The 15,754-nt window shown below is 32.9% G+C and overlaps 1 pseudogene; it reads left to right on the forward strand.

The window, feature by feature from the left end:
- Window positions 1-11,697: 11,697 nt before the first annotated feature.
- Window positions 11,698-13,626, forward strand: LOC149155941 (desmethylxanthohumol 6'-O-methyltransferase-like; annotated as a pseudogene).
- Window positions 13,627-15,754: the final 2,128 nt, after the last annotated feature.

Genomic DNA, 15,754 nt, shown 5'->3' on the forward strand with positions numbered 1-15,754 from the left:
TTCTCCACCGTAATACCTTAAATTTACGCACGATTTTCGTTTTTTTAATTGTGGAATCTAAAATCCATATAGTATTAGGGAATTTTGAGGTTTAAAATTAGTTTCTTAAAATCTATTTACTATTAGTTTCTTAAGAAAATTATAAAATAATAAAAAATAATAAAAATAATCTATTTACTATTAATTTTTTAAGAAAATTATAAAATAATAGTAAAAATAATAAAAATAACAATAAATTTTAGAGAGAAAAAAAAGACTTGTTTCTTGACATGTGGTTCCATTAACGGAATTTTCAAGTTTAAAATAAAGCTCCTAAAAAAAATTATAAAATAACAGTAAAAATAATAAAATAAAATTAGAATATATCATCAAGAAAAAACAGAAAAAACTATTACTTTTTGGACTCTCTTCCCTTCTTGCAGCCACATTTCCCGGCACCTGCACAGCGCGCGGATCCGCCCAACAACAAAAATGACCATGTCGCCGGAAGTTTGCGGCCATATTTCCCAACGGTAAAAACCACGGCGTTGCTGGAAGTTTTCAAAATTGTTCAGGGTAATGATCAAATTTGAAGCGCTCGTCAAAATTTTATTTGGAAGGACATATATTTATCTAACCCTTCAAAGATGAAAAGTTATAATAAAAATTGTATAACAAGTATATATTAAATAAACTTTTTATTAAAAAAAAAATGTCAAAATGAAATGGTGTCTTTCTAAACCTTTACAAAATCTCAATAGAATTTCATAAATAGGCAAACATTTTTCTCAAATTCTATTAAAAAAAGGTAAACATATGTTTCTTTTATTCATTAGATAATCTTCAAAATTATTTGAATTTATATCATTGAAAATATAAATCTATTTGCACAATGGAAAAAGTGTTTTTAGTTTTCATTTGTTCCTAATTTATACTATCTATTTTGTTGAGTTTGAAACAATTTAAAGCAAACCAAAATACACACACACACACACACACATATATATATATACCTTCAACAACTAAGGGAATTGAAATTTTCTCTTAACATTGCTCAATCAAAGACCACTATTAATAGACTTTCATCTGCATTAAAAAATTCAAGCTCTATAAATTTAAAAATTTATGTAATTAAAATGAACGTTTTCTATATCTAATAGGGAAATATTGTAATATGTAATACACATCTGCAGTGTTATTGTTGTATGGCTTGATTGGTCGTTTTTTGTTGTTGTTTAAGAATGATTTTCAAATTTGGCCCTTACAGTGAATTCAAGTTTGGTTGATGTCTTTCTCTAGTAATGCGGTTTCTTTTCGTTGATGTCTTTTCCTAATAATATGAATTCTTTTCATTAAGAATTTCTTTTCATGGATGTCTTTTTCTAATAATATGGTTTCTTTTCATTAACAATGTTGTTTAATTTTTCTATGATTTTAACATCTCCTTAAAAACCCTTCATAGCAGCAACTACATGGACACCCATAGGCACAACTTATTTCCTTGATGCCGAATGGAAGCATGAAGTAGAAGACACAATGGTAATTGTATGGATAGCTATTGGCATTCTATATATTTTGGGAAGACCAACCGGGAAAAAAAAATTAAGTTGTAGCCTTGTAGGTAGACCAACGTTCCGTTGTGTGGTTATTAATAGAGCCCTGGAGTTTCATTTTAACACTTCTCCTCCGTTCAATACTCTACATAATTTTATGGGTAGCACACTTATTATTTTTAAATTATTTTTTAGTATTAATTTGTATGTTTTCAAAAACTAAAGAGTTAATAAAGAAAAATGTCTTTTAACATAAGAGAAGAAATAAGGGGTTTTAAATAAAGTTTGATTTTACAAATGCTAGGCTTAATAGTAAGCTGATTACAGTAAGTTCAAATGGTAGCAATGCTAAGCTTTTGTAAGCATTATGGTTGTCAATCACAGAATCATCTAAAAATATAAAAGATATGGTAGTGGTTATTTACAAGACTGTCTGAATGGTTGTCAAAATTGAACAATCTTGTCTAAATAGTTGGTTGACAACAAAGGAAGAAAATTTTGCAAATTATGAAAGAAAATGAAGATACAACAGAAAATGTGATTATGAAATAAAAAATTTATCTCTTTAATTTATTTTTAAACACGCTTAAAATTATATTTTTAATTAATTTGTTTCATTTATTACTATAAAATAAAAATTTAAAATAATAAAGAGATTACTCTGTCTATATACCAATGTTCGCTAAAAAAAACCTTAAAGAAAAATCCTTATCGGTCTTATTATCTTATCTCAAGATTTCCATGTCTAACATTAGAGTTTCAAAGTAATGATGCCTTATGGAAAATTTAATGAACCCTATTGGCCTTATTATACTATAAGATATCTATGTGGAACATCAAGTAATGTCATGAATATGTCCTCATAAAGGTAGGATGGAAGATGTTTTCATAGTGTTAAGATGATCAGTGCTCGAATATATTCGAGCATGATCAATACTCATATATTCGGCATCCTCCTCAAAGACGTAGTAGATGGTAGTAGTTATTTACAAGATAAAAAAAAGGGTTTGTGAATCAGTATGCCTAGTTATCACCATATAATGGGGTTATTTCATAATTGAACAATCTTGTGTTAATGGTTGGTTGACAAGAAAGAATAAAATTTTACAAATTAAGGAAGGAAAATGGAGTTACCACTCAAAATGTAATATGTGGTTATGATGTAAAAATGTCAATACTGTTAATTTAATCTATTTTTAACTATGAAACAAGTATGAAAGTTATCGTTTCAAATGTTGAATACGTGTTGAAGGCCATTGATTAGGACCGAAATCGCTTTCCTTTATTGAGGCTTCAAAAGCTTCATAACTCCCCTTCCAATCCCCTGGAAAAACGAATATATGAAAAAATATGAAGTGAAATACTTCAATGGATTGATTTTTCAAAGTTGAGTAGAGCAAGATGTAATTACAATCATAAGTAAATATAAGGAGACACAAATCCACATCAAATCTTCGCGTTGAATGGAAAGATTAAGAGATTCTGCTTGACACGTAGTGTAACCTTGATGGTTCTCATTCCGTAGCAATTTCATTGTTTCCTCCTAGGGAAGGCCAAAAAGCAATCAAATTTGCTCAAAGACTTAGTCCAAAAAATCTTCATCGATAACATGATCGACCATATAAAAAAAATCCATAGTCTACACATGACTATATAAAGATCAATCAACCATTCCATACATAATAATTTTAATAGGTTCCACCTAAATCAATGAACTGAATGAAAGACCAGGGAAATGAAAAGCCAGGGAAATGAAAGTTGAAAATTAAAACTAAGAGTTAAACATACCTTGTGAACTTGTGTTGCGCTACTGGTAAGGTTGGGATTGGAAAAATCAATGCAGACAAGATTCACAGGATCAGAATAATCTACCTCAGTCATCGCAGACAAGATTCACAGGATCAGAATAATCTACCTCAGTCATCGTTAATTGTATCTTTTGTCATTTGTTTCTTCTAAATCTCCGATACCTTCAAATTATGCCCTGTTTCACCAATACCAATAGATAGTTACTTCTCCTCTGCTATCAATGAATGCAAAAAGAAAGCTATGTTATCAACTAATGCGAACATAAACCTCATATCATGACTGCTAACTCTATCAATGCTGTGATTATCACTGATGGCTTGGGAATGGATGAACAACGGCCATTACATCCCATCGCACCTTCTTGAGTGTTGCTAGAACCTCTTCTAAACTTTAGAGTGTTGAAGACTTTAGAGTGTTACATCAGTCAAAACTACAATTTTTTGAAATGTCTTAAACACATACAACTTTTTATAAAACATTTTATAATATTATTTAAACTTTTTAAAAAAAATTGTAAAAATCAAAATTTAAATTTATTAACTCGGATGTGCTAGAGGGCTTCAAAAGAGCTGTGACGTATTCAAATTTGAACATTGATCCCAAGTTCCGCAAAATCTTCCTTTATTCCGCTTTCTTCCCTAGGGTTTTCTAGACAGAGTTTCCTTGTCAGCCTTCCTTTCTTGTTTTGTCCTACTCAGAAGCATGGCGGTTAGGATTTCGTACTAAGTTAGGGTTTGGACATTGGGGTTTCCTACTACGGGTTTCCCTGTTGCCGTTGCGGCTCCCCTACCCGTCGGCCCCTTGACAGCTGCCCGCCAGGTTTTGGCTTTGACATTTCTATTACAGCTATTAGAATGTATGTCAAAATGGATTTAGCAAACAAAAGCTTTAACTGTCTTACGTGTCGGCTTTAATTGTGTTTAGATGCCCTTTAGCTATTAAAAATGGCATTTCCGATTAAATACGCTCTTTAAATGTTATGCATCTTAAATTCTGTGCTAAATTCTGTGTTAGCTATTAAATTCTGTTTGACAATGTGCAGGCTCCCAAATGCGTTGTTTAAACGATTTTTCCTCTATTTAATGGTATCACTTCTATTCTGTTACATTGGTTCTATCTGGCGTAAAATGGTGTCACTTGTTTTTTGTTAAACGCTTATGGCCAGAGATCTTTTTCTTATTTTTTTATTCTGGCATGCCACTGTTTGCAGAACAGAGTTTGTAGAAGCAGTTTAAAAACGGAATAGTCTATAATGCGATTTTTCGGAGAGAGATGGGACGTTTCTAAGGATGATGGTCATAAATAGTACATACACTGGAAAAGATTACGGGATCTCTTGATTTCCCGGCTGCCAGTTTTTCTCCTGCGAGCCCGTTTGCATGTCCCGAAGTCTAACAATGAATTAGAGCCGCTGCCACTGTCCCGCTGGGACGACTCGCATTGAGTGATACACCTACAACATACGGCACCGTCCTTGATTTCATGTTTGAAATTTGAAATTTCTTCGCGCCAAACAAAAGCACTCAATCTGTCATTGTGAAATCGTCTTTTCTCTGATTTTTAAAATCCGGCAAGCAATTTCGCTATTTTCAAATGTTTTGCGCTATTTTTTTCACAATTTGAAATAGACCTTGGCAAAATAATTATATTTTCTTTGCAGTGTTACAGAATTGAAAGATGGCGAATGACCATATTTTCTTTGCAGGGTTAGAGAATTAAAAGATGGTGATTGACCCTTTCTTGAGCGGTGCAGTAGCAACTTTGCTTGCTAGATGAAATGGAGAAGCTCCTCAACGACATCAAGGTAGTTGCACTTAAATTTCCTTTTAGATCATCAAAAAATGCCTTGCCGGCTGGTAAGGAAATTCACCTTGACTCTAAGCTTGAGCCCATATCTGTCGTCTGTCAGGATGGAGTGTTGACCGTAACCGTTCCTAAGCTTCCCCTCCCGCGCTGAAGAAACCGAAGACAATGGAGGTTAAAATTGCACAATTCCTTCGTTGTGTATGCAGAGTTCAAAATATTTGGTAAATTTTGTAGAATTTCGTTGTTCCTGCTCTACTATGATTTTTGCATATTTTTGTTTTGAGAATTGGTAAATATTTGAGCTTCCTGTTACAGCAGAATACTACTCTGCATCCCTTAAAGAGTTGTCTGATTGTTAGTGTGTTTCTGGTTATCTCAATATTGATCATTTGTGAAAATAGTGCCATGTGGAATTTAAATCTAAACGTCTTCATATTTATTTAAAAATAGATGTATATAGTACTCTAATAGTATGTTTTCCTGGTTATCTCATTATAATTTCTGTATTTGAAAAGTTTTTATGGACGGTGTCATTTGTGAAATTTTTGACCCTTTGCCATTTAAATTTAAACCTAAACCTCTTCCCTATGAATTTAAAAATCAATGTATATTTTAAGCCACATTTTTCGAGTCTAATTTTTAAAATTTCCAAAGCGGGATGCGTTGGAAATATTAGCTCCTAGAATCACTCAAGGAAACCTAAGAGGAGGGATGATTTGGGAATAAATTAAATGATTTCTATCCAATTATTGGATATGATTATTTTTTGAAATTTTTATATGTAAGTATTAAATTATAAAATAATGTGAGGAGGGACGACTTGAGAATAGATTAAACGATTTCTATCGAATTAATTAGATAGGATTATTCTCCGAAAAATACAATTATTATATGTAAATATTAAATTATAAAGGAATGTATAAGGTGAGAAGGTTGTATCTATATAGTACGGTGTGCTTCTTTTACTCTTTTTTTTATATCATATTTTTTTATTTTTGTATATTATATTTTTCCATATTTATGTTTTTATTATATGGTTTCTAATAACAATATGATGTTAGCATATATTTTTTAATTTCATTCTCTTCTTAAATGTAAGGTAATAAAATTTACATTTAATCTCTATGTTTTTAAAAATTTACATTTAATCTCTATCTTTTTAAAGTGTAAAAATATATTTTAGTTATAAACATTTTTATTTAAATTGTAAAAATATATTTGTTACAAACGTTTTTACAACATTTTGAGATGTAATTTAATATTATTTTCCATAATATTTATCTAGTCAATTTCCATTATGTTTTGCATCATCTTTGCTTTCAAATATATGCATATTAGTTTGTCATTTCATTGTTGTAATCAATAAAACTTTATTCCAACGTCACCAAAATAAATGAGATAAAATTTTCAAATTCTTAATAGAATTTAGAAGCTATTAAATTTTCATTGTAATTGATAATTTTCACATCCCAATGCTCCTAGGATTTCATGTTTGCAATTAATAAATATAACCTTCCAAATTCTTAATAGAATTTGCAAGCTATTAAATTTTCATTTGAATTGATAATTTCACGCCTCAATGCTCCTAGGGTTTCATGTTTGCAATTAATAATGCTATAGTCATACATCTCAAATTCCTTAATTATTGGTATTTTATAGTTACACTTGTATATTAACAATTTTCATATTGGGAATCCTAAATGTAATAAACATTTACAATGTTTAAGGGTTTGGGAATAACCAATAGAATAAGATGATGATAATGTAATTATTAAGTTCAATGTATGTGGGAGGGGCCTCATAGAGACTAGTTGACTAGATTGAGTAGCTAAGGTTCAATGTCATAGAGTAACTCAACCAAAGATGTTGTCAATGAGGTAGTTTAGTTGGTCAATTGATTGTTTAGGTCAACCAACAAGAAGTTACAAGTCACAACTACCTTCATTTATGTAATGTATAAATAGACACGGATCTAAAATGTAAAATATTTTTTTTATTGTTGACCATATATTAATAGTGTAACCTAACTAATAGATAAAATAACCATTTTTCTAATCATTTTTTCCCTTTAATTTTGTCAAAATCCGGTAGATATTTTTAAGAATCATATATTTAAGCTATTTGATTGGCTAATCATATATTTAAGTTGTTTGATTGACAAAGTTCAAGTGCATTGTGGTTTTTTGAGGGTGTTGAATCCATTTATGCATTCAAAAACACATTTTAAACAAGATAAGAATATGTGATTTTTTAGGGTGTTGAATCCATTTATGCATTAAAAAACACATTTTAAACAAAAAGAAATTAGAATCTCACCTAAAATTGTATTGCCAATTCCTTGGAAAAGGTCATTTTGTATATTAATTAGACCATGCCTATATTAATAAAGAATACTTGTTGTTGACTCTATAATTACTCTCTATTTTCTTTTCTTCCATATATGTATGCATGTATATTCTATATTTTATCTTGTGATTGATTTGTCGCATTATTGGTAACTTTTACTATATAATTGTCTAAATTACCACAATATATTTTACATGGTTTAGTTAATCTTCATGGAGATAAATAATCATTTTTAAATGATTATCACTTAAATTATTGCAACTAATTAACATTGCTAAAATTAATATAATTGACTAATATCATTTTTTTCAAATGTTCAATGAATGGTGACGCTAGGATATATTGTAAAGAGCTTAGTGTTTGTATTTAATGCATGGTTGTATTATTATTGAAATCAATATTTGTTATCCAATCATTTTAAGTTACATTATTGTCAAAATTAATTAAACATGATATATTTGTCATATATTACCATTAGAGTCAATGCAAATGATTATTTTCCCCTATATCATCATGAAACCAATGCAACAAAAGAATATACAATTTTCAAATGCTTATTTATTGATGAAATATTGAAGATATTAGTTGATGCAATTTTAAAGTAATTTTAATACTTCTCAAATTTTAAATGTCATTTTAAAGATTTAATCATAAGATTTCTTTTAGATTCTAGAATCTCTTTAAGTTGTTTTCTCAAATACACCCATGTCCCAAAAATTAGCTACCCTGATGAAGAACTTTACTAAAAGTTAATATTAGTGAATACAATTTTACGTAAATTTCCTTACAAGAGGTTATATTGTTTAATTTACATAGTACCATAGTCATGGTTGAAAAAATATAGATATTTAATGGTCTGTGACAAGTACAAATTCACTTTCTTGTTATTACAAAAAAACTATACCATATAGATGAGTTATTATGTTTAGGGAGGAGACTAATGGTAACATGATCAGTCCCTTATAACATGACTAAATTTTAGTTTTATTTTTATTAGTTATTAATTGGTTGATTTGATTCATTATCTGGTAATATATTTACTAGTTTAACGAGTAATTAATTGCCATCAATTTGTAGTGTATTTTCCAATTTAATGAGTCATTAATTTCCTTCAATTTGTAGAATATTTACTAATTTAATGAGTTGTTAATTATTATCAATATTTAGTATATTTACTAGTTCATATATATATATATATATATAAATGGTTTCAAATTCATTTTATTTTTATTTTTATTTTATTTTAATATTAATTTATATGATGTGAATTGTTATAGTGTTTTCTTCTTAAAGGTGTACAGAAAGAAATCACCTAAGACTGTGGATGACAAACAATGTCAACAATATAAATGGCTGCTAATCATTTTAGATCTGCAACAAATGATAGAAACAAAACCTGCCATGTCAACAATATAAATGGCTGCTAATCATTTTAGATCTGCTACAAATGATAGAAACAAAACCATAGTTAAACATCAAAATGAAATAGTAATAAATGTGAGTAACTCCAATAATCCAATGGAAACTAGATATACAAAGAATAGGTTTTATTGAATAACACATGTGAATGGAACAAATAAATGTTATCAGTCTCCCTTTATGGGATGGGTTTTTGGTTATCTTCAAATGTTTTCAGCTTGTGTAGAGTCTCTCTCCTCTATAACGTGTAAACCCAACAAATAAAAAGTTTGAGCTCAATGGGAACTCAAATGGAAAGAACAATGGTGTGTCACGGTGATAAATCAGAGTTACAATAGTGAGTGCAACAATGAAAATAATCAAAAGTGAATAATGAATGAAAAACCCTTCTATTTATAACAAAATATTGAGTTATTCTCGAATAATGAGAAATAACAAAATATTATTAACCCCATTCTAGAAATAACCACTTGGAATATTTTATTATATTTGGTTAGGAGGGAAAAAAATATTTAAAGTTTTATTTAGAAATAATAGATAAATAAATGATTTATTTATCATCTCAAAAAATACGGTTAAGGAATAATAAACAAATAATGATTTATTTAATTATTCTTGAGGGATTTAGTCAAACTTGACAAGGAATAATAATTAATTAGTGATTAATTAATTATTCTTAGAGAAAAATAAGATAATTAATAATTTATCAGTTTATTTTCCATAAGTGGGTCAATTATGACAAGGAATATTAATTAATAAATGGTTTAATTAATTATTCTTAGAAAAAAATTAAATAAATAGTGATTTATTTAATTATTTTTCATGAGTTTAATTATAAATTGCTTAACAAATGTGGTTTATTAAGTAATTTCTCATAGTGAAAGCAATTTTACTATGGTAAAATTGGTCTTACATGGTGTACTTCGATCCATCTAGTAAATTAAACTAGATGAACAATTTTTTGGTGATAATAGATTGCCCCCACGTACGAGTGTTAGGAGAAAAACGTATGACCAAAGTACGTTGTAAAGACATAATCACTAGATAACAAAGTGGAGTCAAAGAGAAAGAGAGAGAGATCGATAGAGTTGAAGTGAAAGAGGATAGGGACAGAGGGGGTGAGGCCAATGGATGTCTCCTTTTATGTTGTGGTACTGGATCTTAGTGAGGCAAGGGAGGCATACATATACCCTGAGATAACTTATTACAAAAATAATGATGCACCGAAAACATAAAACTGAGCAATGAAGTACATGCTGAATGGTACATGACACGCTGGCATAACTGACCCGGAAAATAATCCACTGTGTCCCATATACATAATGCACCTAGAAAAAACATGAGCCAAGACTGAATACAATATCATCTGAGTACATGAGATATAATGGCCCTTCTCGCAAAAAATGAGTGGGAGGGAGTGTAGAAAAATCAAAGAAGCCCTACTGAATAGGGAAGGGCCTCGTAAAACTGAATGGATCATCTGAAGGAGACGTGCATGATATGAACACTGTGATCGGTAGGAACTGAACCCATCAAATCCGTGAAACTGCATCTGAGGCTGTAGGATAATATGAAGGCATCCGGGCATGTGGGGGGATACCTAAACGGCCACACCCTCATGAGGTCTGAAGCATTTCACACACACCCAGGAATAAATGGTACACTTTGTTGCACCAGTGGACCATAAAGTGTATAAATCAGGAGCATGAAACAACCAAGTCAAAGGGAAATAAGGAGTCCCTCTACTCGATCTAAGGTACCAAACAAGAATGGAAGGTGGAACCAAGATACACCACCCTCTAGGCTGTTCTTCTACAACAAATGAGCTGATGTCAACAGAATAGGGCCCACGATAGGTGAGGTAATGAGGATCCTCAACTAAGGCACGAGGGAAAATAGTAATGTGATTGATGGATTGACACCAGGGACAATGGAAAAAATGGGACTGTGGGACAAATAGATGACTTCCCTTATCAGAGCATAAAGTGCATGGCTGACCTCGTCGTGACTGACTCGACTCGAGAGGGGATGGGGAATAGTATGACTGAAAGCCAAAATGGGAAAACCGGGATGAATGGTATGTAAACATGGATGGAATATTGTGACATGATACAATGGGATGCAAAATAGACTCCATGGATGCAAAGGTGACTCATTGCGGATTCTCTGTATAAAGGTGACTCAATGACGCTGCCACACAGAATAGGCTTGGTGGGGACCATGAAAGCATGAGTAAATGATGGCTACTCATGACGAAAATCAACACGTGAGATGAAAAGCGCCAACTTGGGAAGGTGTTCCCAAAAGCACAAGCGTCTCATATGAAGAAATTCGATTTTGAGAGGCGACGAAGTGATCCTTATTGGGAAAATGGCTTCCTGGTGTAGTGTCAAATCATCAATTGAAATGATGCAACCTACCTAATGAATGACAGAAATAAACACACACAAATAAAAGGGATATGCTATGAGCAAAATTTCTTGAGGTAGAGTGCATTGGGAAAATTAGGAAGGAGATGGCCTTAAGAATCCTCCAAAAGATATTCCCCCTTGCCTAAGTGGAAGGGTAATCATAGGTAGACATGGCTTCCATGATGTCCCCATCAGAATGGAAGATGGGTGGATGGAAGGAAGACTGACTGCATGATGTGGCGATTGTACCTGGTGCATCAACCTAAGAAAGAAGGTTCACATATGCATCATCTAGAATGGTAGATGACAAGCTAGTAGATGGAGGATCTACGGATGTTGAGACCTAGGATTTTGTCGAAAGAGGTTCGATAGAAATGCGCAGAGAAACCTTGGAAAGGTTTGCCTGCGAGGAATTCAAGGATGACGATAGGTAAAGGATATGGCCCATGGATTTCATCATCTTGACATGGGGGGAGGGATCATGATGGTGGGACCAGAGTCCCCCTATTCTGGTTTACTAGTGGTACCAGAATCCATGGGTAGAGGAGTAGGCGATCCATTACGAGTGCTCTCATATTCGCTAAGTGCCTCAAGGAAATCATGAAATTTGTCGAGATGAGGGAAATAATGGTAATAGTGACCTTGATGATTGCACAAGCATAAGGGTGATTTTTACGTAATGTTATGAGTTTCTTGGTTGGACTCAGTAAGTTAACATGGACCTCAGGGATATTTGACTCAGGGAACGTTTCATGAACCGAAGGTTTGAGATGAGGGAGCTCGGGAAAATTATTGATGGTGTGCCCAAAAACTTTACACAAAGTGCACATAGGTGATGGATTTGGGGCTTTGGGAGCTAGAGGAGCTTGGGGAGCCTTGTCCTTAGGTTCTTTCCTCTTGGATTTTGCCCCCTATTCAGATGCTTTTGAAATAGGAATGGGTTCCTGTTGAGGTTGCGATGGAACTGGAGAAACAACACGGGTCATAGGGACTGGTTGAACGAGGGTCAAAGCATGATAAGGCCTTAACTGACCAGGCAGATTGCTTGCAGGGGGATCAATGTACCATACTAGGATCCCCAAAGTCATATTAGGGAGGACCAGCGAAGCCATGACAGGGACAGAAAAGATTCCTGGAGGAGGAAATAAGAAAGGTATCTAGCCTATAGGGTAATGTCCCAATGGAACAACTCCTGGATGGTTGAGACTTGGAGGAACAATTCTTGGTGGGAACATAGCAGAGGCACACAAAAACAGAGGAGGTCCTTGGGGGCTGGATCTGGATGGCTTAGTTGAGAGGGTAGCAATAGGGTGTTGAGGAGCTGACTGTTGATCAGATGTACCAAACTACTTGAGAGAAACTCATGACGCTTGTAATATGCAAACACCCAAAGAGTTAGGATCGAAGATGAGAGGGGGAGGACTAGAGAAAGCAGCCAACAATGAGGAATATTTGCAGACTCCGAGTGAAACACTGGTGAGAGGAGTGGTAGTCTACTTATCAAACATTGATGAGTAAATCAAAGTAGACAACACATCCACTCATCACCTGAATCTGCAGCAATGCAGGAGCTCTAGCTTTATGAGACGATACTCCTTGTCGTCAAGTCATTGGATTTGAAAGCATCCCTCTTTCTCAACATTCCTGACATCATGGCCACACGAGGCAACAAAGTTTCCCTTTCCACTGAGCATATTTCCTTTCTCATTTCCGCTACCAATTCATCATCAAATAACAATTCCCATGTCGATGTGGGATACCTCTATAGAATTCTAAGTTTCCTTGCTTCATTTGGCGTTTCTACTGAACAGGAGGAGACCTATCAACGAGACAATGCAGACATCAAGAAAATAAAGTTCAGCTTAACGGACATATCGAAGTTGCTGGTGAAGGTGGGAAATCAACAATCATGCCAGCCTTTCCTGCTCTTGATAGAAAAAATGGTCTACCTAGAATCTTTTCAACATTTGCACGAATCTGTCTTGGAGGGATGTTATACATTTAACAAAGCTTATGGTATGTATCCGTGGGAAAACCAGGGCCACAATCCCCATTTCAACAAGAGTTTCAATGGGGCCATGACCGCTAACAGTAGAGGCATCATGGCTTTCGTGGCGAAGATGTATGACAATGGATTTAAGAGTATAAACATGTTGGTAGACATTGGAGGAGGTATGGGCTCTTCCTTTTCCATAGTTATGAAGGAAGATTCACACATTTTTGGCATTAATATCGACCTATCTCATGTCATCGCCATTGCTTGTCCCATAAGTGGTAAGAGTTGTAATGTTGTTCACCATTAATATAAATTTTTTGATACACCACGATAGTATGTGAATGATGATTTAGGGGAATTTTTAAGTGGGAATGAGGGATTGTTGCAAGAGTGGAGCATATGGAGGGAAATATGTTCAAGCACATACCCTCTGCTGATGCAATCATGATGAAGGTGATGAATTCTTCTATGGTCTTCCATTTGCATAACATATTTACTTATTATTCCTACATGTTTAAGGCTAATAATGTTCTATTATCATTTACTGTAGTGGATCATTCATGATTAGGGGGGCGAGGAGTGTGTGAAATTGCTGACAAAAAGCTACGGGGCAATGCCAACTAGGCAATCAGGAAACACATCTTGTCATCACCTAAAATTGCTGACTCTATTGCCAAATGTGGATGATCTCTAGCTCTTTATGGTCCTATTGCAAATGAATGGTTAAAATCAGTTGACTCGAAAATAAGCAGAAACTAGAACCATCTTTCCTGTTCTATAATTTGGAAATGCAATATTTTAGACAACAAATTTTTTCCCGGAGGGATTTGCTCCTAAGAATCCAATTAAATTTGGTATATGATCAGATCAATTACCTAATCAATCATGTTGAGGTTTTTCCCTAATCATATTAACTTTATCAATGTGCAGTTTATTCATATGAAAACCAACTCGAGGATTGTAAGAGTTGTATATTTGGTGTCCAGGATGGAAAAACTTAAAGCTTTTCAGGAATTATTAACAGAGAAAGAAGTAAATGCGATTCTTGAAAAATATAACATGATATGGAACAAGAGATATTTTGAAGCTTTTCTGCAAGAGATTTATCCGCAACTTTTTCTTGTAAAAGATTTTATGCATGCAAAGTGTAATGCTTTTACCAGGTTTATAAATATTCTTCAAATATTTATCAAATATTCTTCAAATAGAATTGGTCATTGTGCTAATGAGTTTTGTTTTGCCTTTGCAACAACTAGTTCAATTCCAACCATATCAAGATGGGATCCTTGTCTAACAAGATTCCATTTGTGTAGGTTATCATTCTGAAGGCCTTGCATAATTTATTATACTTAAGGCAAAGTTTATCTGCAATGGAGTTAGAGCTAAATGAGCAACGTTTATCTAACCCATAAGTTTATTGCGTGTGGATGTATCTTAATTTGCAAAGTAGCGCAAGTACCAAAAAAAAGGGGTTCAAGAAACTTGTGCTAATTTTTTAATGCAACAACAACTACATTTCCTCATAACCATTAGTGAGTCTGATAGGAAATCTTATATTGCACACACAACAGTTTCATTGAAAATGGCCCCATGATGAAGAGATACCTTCCAATCAACCCCTCCATAAATGATCAGTTTGAGATAACAAAGGATGGGGTTCTGTTATGGTATACATTCTTGGTAACTACAATTTTGGTTTCTAATGATAATGGACATCTTGTTTAATATAAAACATTGTAATTTTAAATTTCCAAAGGAATTTACTTTCTTGGTAAATTAATTAGAACTATAAGTGTACGAATTCTCAAATTTGAATGAAGTCAATTCATTTTATTATTCTTGAATGTGTGGAGTAAACTGATCAATTTGGCAGTTTAGGGGACGATGAATGAGCACAATATAAATACGAAGAAAAATCTTAACCCATAGGAGAGGAATGAAAATCATTCTCTTTGTCTCAATTTTGCAAAGACAATGGGATGCACAGTTGTCAATTTTTGAACTCAAGATGTGGTTGAGGGAAGGGTAGGTTAAGATCAACCCTAGGGTTGCACTTATTACTCTACAACGATAATACAACTTTTGGGTGAATTATTTCATATATATGTTTTTCTTCTCTTATATATTTCCTTTTAATTATATTTATTGACTTAAAGATGTATTTCTTTTGGATATAGAATACATCATCCTGTATATTTAAAAATGAAAAATGGATCCAAAGTTTATGTCAGACCATGTTATTAATTTTAATTATAGAACAAACTTATATTGAAATACATTAATACTTATTATCAATCAAATTAGTTGATATCCACAAATTATTTGTCACCACCCACTAGAAGTCCATTGCTTGTAGCCTTGATTTTTAATGTCGCGGTTCGTCTATTAGCCTTTAATGGGACCAGTTGATATCCCAAATTATTTGTCACCACCCT

Source organism: Pinus tabuliformis, chromosome 9 (assembly GCF_031772625.1).
Source record: "Pinus tabuliformis cultivar Carrire ecotype Pingquan chromosome 9, CPIR1, whole genome shotgun sequence".
In the NCBI taxonomy this organism is placed as follows: domain Eukaryota; kingdom Viridiplantae; phylum Streptophyta; class Pinopsida; order Pinales; family Pinaceae; genus Pinus; species Pinus tabuliformis.